At 33.4% G+C, this 9,362-nt stretch overlaps 1 long non-coding RNA gene across 1 annotated transcript; it reads right to left on the bottom strand.

Moving 5' to 3' along the window:
- Positions 1-4,639: 4,639 nt before the first annotated feature.
- LOC127712419 (uncharacterized) lies at positions 4,640-9,354 on the bottom strand. The gene is made up of 2 exons (XR_007987065.1): positions 9,190-9,354; positions 4,640-5,127 (listed from the first exon to the last, which is right to left on the bottom strand). It is a non-coding gene; the product is annotated as an uncharacterized LOC127712419 (long non-coding RNA).
- Between the last annotated feature and the right edge of the window lie 8 nt (positions 9,355-9,362).

Raw genomic sequence — 9,362 nt, 5'->3', positions numbered from 1 at the left:
CTTTATGGCAGATTCTTGATAATGTAGACTCTGCTTAATTATTCCCAACTTTTCGAGACAAGTGCAAATTGAATGCTTAGCTTGACATATTGTAAAGACGTTTGTTTTCATTCCACTTTGTGTCGATGGAATGCTGTCTCATTCAAGTGTACCCATGCATCTCCTTTTAATAACCAAAGCAAGGAATATAATAATTATAATAACTCAAAAAAGAAAAAGATCAGAATACTAGTATCAGATTATGTATAGAAAACCACTTTTCGATTATTGGTTGGTTATTTTTAAAACTGATTAAGAATTTGAAAAACGAAGATGGAACGGATAATTTTGGTTACTAGTTCGACTAGAAAACAAAAACAAATAAAATGCTCCGCTGGGGCGCAGCTTGATACGACCGCAGAGGTCGAACCCTGAACAGTTGGGGCAAGTATGGACACAACATTCAAGCTTGATACAGCACTGAATTTGGATTGTAAATAAATATTTGACACTGCATAGGTTTCTCGCACAGAATGAAAGTGGTCTAAGAACTTAACATTTTTTACTAGTAATTTACCTATTCAAACCATATCATTATTATTTGCTTTTATATATAAATCAGAAATGACCAATTTAAAATGGAAAATTTTAAAGAAAAAAAAGGAAAAAAAAATCCCCCCAATTTTTTGAACCCCCTTATGATTCATCACCCCCAAACTAAATCCCAGCTTTCCCTTTGTGGTATGGTACCTTGCAGTACAATTTCAGAGAGATCCATACAATTGAACACAAGTTATTGTCTGGAAACTAGAAAAATGCTTGTTTTTTTGGCCCCTTTTTGGCCCCAAATTCCTAAACGTTTAGGGCAATTACCCCCAAACTCAAACCCAGCTTTCCCTTTGTGATATGGAACCTTGCAGTACAATTGCATAAAGATCCATACACTTACACACAAGTTATTGTCCTGAAACTAGAAAAATACTTGTTTTTTTACCCTTTTATGGCCCCTAATTACTAAAATTTTGAGGCAATTACCCCCAAAATCAATCCAAGCCTTCCCTTTGTGGTATGGTACCTTGCAGTACAATTTCAGAGATATCCATATATTTGAACACAAGTTATTGTCTGGAAACTAGAAAAATGCTTATTTTTGGCCCCTTTTTGGTCACTTATTCCTAAAATTTTTGGGCAATTACCCCCAAACTCAATTCCAGCTTTCCCTTTGTGATATGAAACCTTGTAGTACAATTTCATAAAGATCCATACACTTACACACAAGTTATTGTCATGAAACTAGAAAAATGCTTGTTTTTTTCCCCTTTTTGGCCCCTAATTCCTAAAATTTTGAGGCAATTACCCCCAAAATCAATCCCAGCATTCCCTTTGTGATATGGAACCTTGTGGTACAATGTCAGAGAGATCCATACACTTACACACAAGTTATGTCTGGAAGTTACAAAAATGCTTATTTTTGGCCCCTAATTCCTTAACTGTGGGTACCATAACCCCCAAAATCAATCCACACCTTCCTTTTGTGGTATTGAACCTTATGGTAAAATTTCATTGAGATCCATTCACTTAAACTAAAGTTAGAGTGAGAAAACTAATGTGTCTTCGGACGACGACGACGACGCCGGACGACGACGACGACGACACCGACGACGACGCCAACGTCATACCAATATACGACCACAAAAATTTCTTTGCGGTCGTATAAAAACAATATGGACATATTAAGACATTTCACGCTTTGCGTCTTTCTTGAGCGACAGTATTAACCATCTGTTTTGGCTACCTTCGCTAGCTTTTTATAGAAGCGATTCCATGTTTCCCCTCATTTACACATTATTTGTCTTTTATTTCCTAATTAGTGGTCGTCTATTGGTAGCTGCGCTGCGCATGTTTTTATAGTGTAGTTTACATTTACTTTATGACATATAGTCTAGATAGCCTTAACAGAGGAAGACAAGGGTACGCTTGTAAAACTGAGTTAACCTCAAAATATTCTGTGCCTGTAGATTATCTGGACCATGTGTTGTCCATCGTTATTTTTATTTGTTTTTATCAGAGACATATATACACAGAGATTGGCAACTCCGTGAAATCCCGTTAAAAAACGCGGCCCGGAATGAGATTCTCGTCGATAATTATTCTACAACATGTAGACAAGTCAGGGATGAATAACCTCGATAGCTAATCAAGAAAAGTAATAGGAAAACTTATTTCAGATCAAATAAATTCTTTTTCTAAAAAACTACTTGAAATAAAATATTATATAATAATATTTTTTTAATGTATTTGATTGAGAAAATATTTTTTTCTTTTTTTCGGCATTTCTTTTAATTTAAAAAGTAAAATCTGGTAATGATCATGATATTACAAGAAACATTTCTTTGCTAAAGTTTGCTTCTAAATTACACAGTGAAATTATGTGTGTCCGATTTTCCGATCATTATTTCCTTAGAGTTGTGACTGTGGATTCACAGGTGTGCGATTACGCAATTTATTGCCCTCCGATCACCTGAATTTTGCCGGAGGTGAAGTTCTAAGTGGATTGTTACTTGGTACTTGTTTTTACAACTAAACAAATTCTGACATTATTTTAACCATGACCAGAACTTTATTTTAACAGAAACACTGGGCTATACTATGAATAGGGTAAACGGACAGAAAGTCACAGTACAAAAAGTCACAGGACATAAAGTCACAAATTGGATAGGACAAAAAGTCACAAATCATGTATTGACAATTGTTTGAATATATAAGAGAAAGATCTTCAAATAATATCTTTTTTTACATTTATTCATTTTTAAGTTCAGGAAATTGTTCATAAGCCTTGATAAATGAAAAATTATTAAATTTTAATCATGCAAATAATATATTTCTTGGCACCATGAAGCCATTTAAGAGCCAAACCACTTTGACATTTTGTTATCATAACAATTATTTGATCATCATTGATATTTATTGAATAAATTTTTAATTACAAAGTTGCTTCATATATTATAGTTCAATAAAAAATCAAAAAATTATTTTTAAAATTAGTGTTTTCTTGTTCAGAGAAAAATAATCTCAAAACTGAATTGTGACTTTTCGTCTGTGACTTTTTGTCCGTGACTTTGTGTCCTGTGACTTACTGTCCTACATTCTACTATAGTATTCAATCAGGAACAAAAATAGTCATTTAACATGTCAAAAAAAAAAGAAATCAGAAAGCAACTTTTGTATATAAAAAAAATATGTAGCCAGTAGAATTTTGTCTCGTGGAAAACGGATTTAAATGATTAATTTTTGATTGACCTACAATTACATTATTTGTGGAACCTTTGCATGAATTTCCTAAATGAACGTACATTATGTACAGTGTTGTCGAAATCACTATTTTTGCTGTCATGAAATATTGAATATGAATCTGTCATTATTTGTAGTTTTTAATAGACTTAATATCACAGACCCTGATTAAAAACAACGTGTATCATAAGTGCAGTAAAATGCTCTGCTGAACTGTAGAATTTTAATGTTCTGTTTCATAGACCACAGAAGTACTGCAACATCCTTATCTTTACTCTTTCCTATCGGGTAGTGAAACTCGAGTTTGAAATTAGAAAGATTTAAAATTGAAGACAAGTTTTATCTGATCTTTTGTGGGTTTATGTTTCGGTGCAGTGCTATGTGGGCTGTTATTTTCCTCTTATTTGTCATTTTTTTATCTGTGTTACATGACCTTGTACTTTTTGTATTGCCCCTTGACATCTCCTGCTTCTGTTTAAACCTTTACCACTAATATCTCATCTGGTTTAAATAAAATAGTGTCTCATTCCCGGAATTTGTTATACAGGAATTCATTTTAATATCAGTTTTTTTATAAGCATATAAACTGCTTGGTCTCTTCACACAATTTATGTTTAGGACGAAATGCATCAATAGGTACATACATGTACCAGGTCACCAATATATAAGTACAAGTTATGTGCTTTTGACCTCCACAAGAATTCTTAAACATTCATGGATGTGCAAAGAATATTTTTGTCGTTGGGTTGTTGTCTCATTGACATATACCTCACATTTCTGAATAGTCATAGCAGCTGTGCCTTTTCAATTTATTGCAGAAAATATTTGCATTAACATTTTTCAAAATAGGCGAGGTGAAACAGTGATCACAGAATGAGGACATGTAAAATTGAAACAACACAACACAACAGATAAATATAAACAAGCACCATTGCTAAAGGACTGAAACAAACATAGATGATGACTAATATGAGCGACTAGTAGTGTACAAGTAGAGTAAACATTTCTTGCTTCTTATTCTACACATTTTGTCATTTCATGTAAACAATTAAATATGTTATTTTCCGAGGAGAGGAAGGAATTTGTGAAACGAAATATTTTGCCTTTAGTACTGTCAAGTTATATATTCACAGGAGTGTTGTTGAATAAATGAACATTTTCCCTTTTTTACATTATGCTACCTTTATGCTACAAAGGTAGCATTTCCATTCTCATGATATACAAAGATATTATAGAGTGGCCTTCCAATGATAGTCATACATGTAAATCATTGTCTCATTGGCAATCATACTACATCATCATATTGTTATACATGTATGTAAAAATTATGTACATGTATACTTTGTAAACGTAAAGAAGACAAATGAAGTTGAACACAAGATATTTATTTGCATTTTTATCCGTATAGTCTCTGCACAACTGCCACTTCTGTTTCAAATTCAATAGATTGAATGCAGAGTCTTGTATTTATTCTTAGTTCAATGATGTCAACATCACTTGCACAAAAATCGCATACACATGTACATCAAGTTTGGCATATGAACTATGATATTTGAACTACAATAATGTGGTGTTTTCACAGTCAGGATAAGCACATGTCATTTTCTCTCTTACAAAACCATTTTTTAGTATCACATTGATAGTAGTACATGTAATCGGTCCACTACATGACTGTGCAGTAACATTTGAAAAAAGTCATCACTAATAGTTGTTCCTGTCTGCCAGGGAATCTTTTTTTTTCAATCAGAAAGGCTAGGGAGTCCTACATTCAGCACATGTATGATATTACATCTCTTGTATGCTGCACTGTTAGGTAAATTTGATCAACATCTTTGTTCTTTTATAACATGCAGGATCCTGTTAAAAAAAAAATGCTGTCAGAGACTGAATGTAAATATACATGTATATAAACTTGTAAATGTCATCAAAGTGGTGGAAATAATGAAAAAAACAATTTATATACACAAAACCGGTATGACTTGGGAAAGTAATTCCTGTGATCAATGGTGATGGGTACATTTGTTCTTTAAAGATGGACAATTTTATAAACTGTAGCCATGGACAGGTGCCTGTCTTTATATTGAAGAGAATGAAAATGGCTGACAGCTTGAATGGTCATTTTTAATTGTAAATTGCATCAAAGCTGGTGAAAATATGGAAAAAACAACTGTTATACACAAATCCAGTATGTCATAAGAAAGTAATTCATGTGCTGGGAATAATTATTCTCTAAAGATGGAAAAGTTTATTGACTGTAGACATGGACAGGGACCTGTCTTTATATTGAAGAGAATAAAAATGGCCGACAGCTTGAATGGTCATTTTTAATTGTAAATTGCATCAAAGCTGGTGAAAATATGGAAAAAACAACTGTTATACACAAATCCAGTATGTCATAAGAAAGTAATTCATGTGCTGGGAATAATTATTCTCTAAAGATGGAAAAGTTTATTGACTGTAGACATGGACAGGGGCCTGTCTTTATATTGAAGAGAATGAAAATGGCCGACAGCTTGAATGGTCATTTTTAATTGTAAATTGCATCAAAGCTGGTGAAAATATGGAAAAAACAACTGTTATACACAAATCCAGTATGTCATAAGAAAGTAATTCATGTGCTGGGAATAATTATTCTCTAAAGATGGAAAAGTTTATTGACTGTAGACATGGACAGGGGCCTGTCTTTATATTTTAATAAAATGCTCCGCAGGGCGCAGCTTGATACGACCGCAGAGGTCGAACCCTGAACAGTTGGGGCAAGTATGGACACAACATTCAAGCTTGATACAGCTCTGAATTTGGATTGTGATTAAATATTTGACACAGCATAGGTTTCTGACACAGAATGAATGTGGTCTAAGAACTTAAAAATTTTAAATTGGACATTCACCTATTATGGTCCAATATCCAAAATCTAAATACATGGTTAGATTCAGCATATCAAAGAACCCCAAGAATTCAATTTTTGATGAAATCAAACAAAGTTTAATTTTGGACCCTTTTGATCTCAATGTGGACAAAAATGATAACAGGGCCCAAAAATCAAAAATCTAAATACATGGTTAGATTCAGCATATCAAAGAACCCCATATATTCAATTTTTGTTGAAATCAAACAAAGTTTAATTTTGGACCCCGATTTGGACCAACTTGAAAACTGGGCCCATAATCAAAAATCTAAATACATGTTTAGATTCAGCATATCAAAGAACCCTAAAAATTCAATTTTTGTTAAAATCAAACTAAGTTTAATTTTGGACCCTTTGGACCTTTATGAAGACCAATTTGAAAACAGAACCAAAAATTAAGAATCTAAATACACGGTTAGATTCGGCATATCAAAGAACCCCAATAATTCAATTTTTGATGAAATCAAACAAAGTTAAATTTTGGACCCTTTGGACTTCAATGTGGACCAATTTAAAAACGGGGCCCAAAATCCAAAAACTTAATACACGGTTAGATTCAGCATATTACAGAACCCCATATATTCAATTTTTGTTGAAATCAAACAAAGTTTAATTTTGGACCCCGATTTGGACCAACTTGAAAACTGGGCCCATAATCAAAAATCTAAATACATGGTTAGATTCAGCATATCAAAGAACCCCATATATTCAATTTTTGTTGAAATCAAACAAAGTTTAATTTTGGACCCCGATTTGGACCAACTTGAAAACTGGGCCCATAATCAAAAATCTAAATACATGGTTAGATTCAGCATATCAAAGAACCCCATATATTCAATTTTTGATGAAATCAAACAAAGTTTAATTTTGGACCCTTTTGATCTCAATGTGGACAAAGTTGATAACGGGGCCCAACAATCAAAAATCTAAATACATGGTTAGATTCAGCATATCAAAGAACCCCATATATTCAATTTTTGTTGAAATCAAACAAAGTTTAATTTTGGACCCCGATTTGGACCAACTTGAAAACTGGGCCCATAATCAAAAATCTAAATACATGGTTAGATTCAGCATATCAAAGAACCCCATATATTCAATTTTTGTTGAAATCAAACAAAGTTTAATTTTGGACCCCGATTTGGACCAACTCGAAAACTGGGCCCATAATCAAAAATCTAAATACATGGTTAGATTCAGCATATCAAAGAACCCCATATATTCAATTTTTGTTGAAATCAAACTAAGTTTAATTTTGGACCCTTTGGACCTTTATGTAGACCAATTTGAAAACAGAACCAAAAATTAAGAATCTAAATACACGGTTAGATTCGGCATATCAAAGAACCCCAATAATTCAATTTTTGATGAAATCAAACAAAGTAAAATTTTGGACCCTTTGGACCTCAATGTGGACCAATTTAAAAACGGGGCCCAAAATCCAAAAACTTAATACACGGTTAGATTCAGCATATTAAAGAACCCCAAGAATTCAAGAATAAAACCCTATTGAAATTGATCAAGAAATAAGCAATTTATAGGAAGTATCTTCTTTTGCACAATACTGTGCAATTGATTATTTCTTGCTATTGCGCAATACTGTACAATTGACAATTTCTTGCTATTGCGCAATATTGTGCTATTGGATATTTCTTGCTATTGCGCAATACTGTGCAATTGAAGATTTCTTGCTATTGCGCAATACTGTGCAATTGAAGATTTCTTGCTATTGTGCAATACTGTGCAATTGAAAATTTCTTGCTATTGCACAATACTTATAATATAATAATTTACACATCCTGTTTGGTGTGTATCTCCTACCATATCATTATTATTTGCTTTTAAATATAAATCAGAAATAACCAACTTAAAATGGAAAATTTTAAAAGAAAAAAAAAAAGGAAAAAAGAAAAAAAGAAATCCCCCCCCAAAATTTTTTGAACCCCCTTATGATTCATCACCCCAAACTCAATCTCAGCCTTCCCTTTGTGGTATGGTACCTTGCAGTACAATTTCAGAGAGATCCATACACTTGAACACAAGTTATTGTCTGGAAACTAGAAAAATGCTTATTTTTGGCCCCTTTTTGGCCCCCAATTCCTAAACGTTTCGGGCAATTACCCCCAAACTCAATTCCAGCTTTCCCTTTGTGATATGGAACCTTGTAGTACAATTTCAGAAATATCCAAGCACTTACACACAAGTTATTGTCATGAAACTAGAAAAATGCTTGTTTTTTGCCCCTTTTTTGGCCCCTAATTCCTAAAATTTTGAGGCAATTACCCCCAAAATCAATTACAGCCTTCCCTTTGTGATATGGAACCTTGTGGTACAATGTCAGAGAGATCCATACACATACACACAAGTTATTGTCTGGAAGTTACAAAAATGCTTATTTTTGGCCCCTTTTTGGCCCCTAATTCCTTAACTGTTGGTACCATAACCCCCAAAATCAATCCCAACCTTCCTTTCATGGTATTGAACCTTATGGTAAAATTTCATGGAGATCCATTCACTTAAACTAAAGTTAGAGTGCGAAAACCAATGTGTCTTCGGATGACGCCAGACGACGCCGGACGACGACGACGACGACGACGACAACGACGACGACGACGACGACGACGCCAACGTCATACCAATATACGACCAAAAAATTTTCAATTTTTGCGGTCGTATAAAAATTGAACGTGGCCGACAGCGAGAATACTGAATTTTAATTGTAAATTGCATCAAAGTGGGTGATTTAATGAAAAATTCAACATATTTACACAAAACCAGTATGTCTTGGGAAAGTGATTCATCTCATAAATGGTTTTATTCCTTTTCGAATGAAAAGGTTTTAATAAAAAATACGCGTCCGTGTAAAAAATTTTCATAACGTCCAGTCGGCCAAGCTTTCCCCTTATTATTGACCACAATAAAACGTTAATCGTCACAATATTTTAACTAACAATTACTACAAACTGAATAAAACAAGGTAAATAATTTACGAAATTGAAATATATACTTACATTATGCTGTTTTGAAAAGCTTGATGTAAAATAAAAATCGAAGCGGTGGTGAACTTGTCATGATCAGATGCAAAATGGCGATCTCGTTAAAGTCTCGTGTGATGCGTGTTTTTAATTGGATTTCGCTGACCACTGTTACAGTTGCCAATCTCTGTGTATATATGTCTCTGTTT

Source organism: Mytilus californianus, unplaced genomic scaffold (genome assembly GCF_021869535.1).
Source record: "Mytilus californianus isolate M0D057914Y unplaced genomic scaffold, xbMytCali1.0.p SCAF_8, whole genome shotgun sequence".
NCBI classification, from domain to species: Eukaryota; Metazoa; Mollusca; class Bivalvia; order Mytilida; family Mytilidae; genus Mytilus; species Mytilus californianus.
This window is presented reverse-complemented; position numbering and strand designations above follow the sequence as displayed.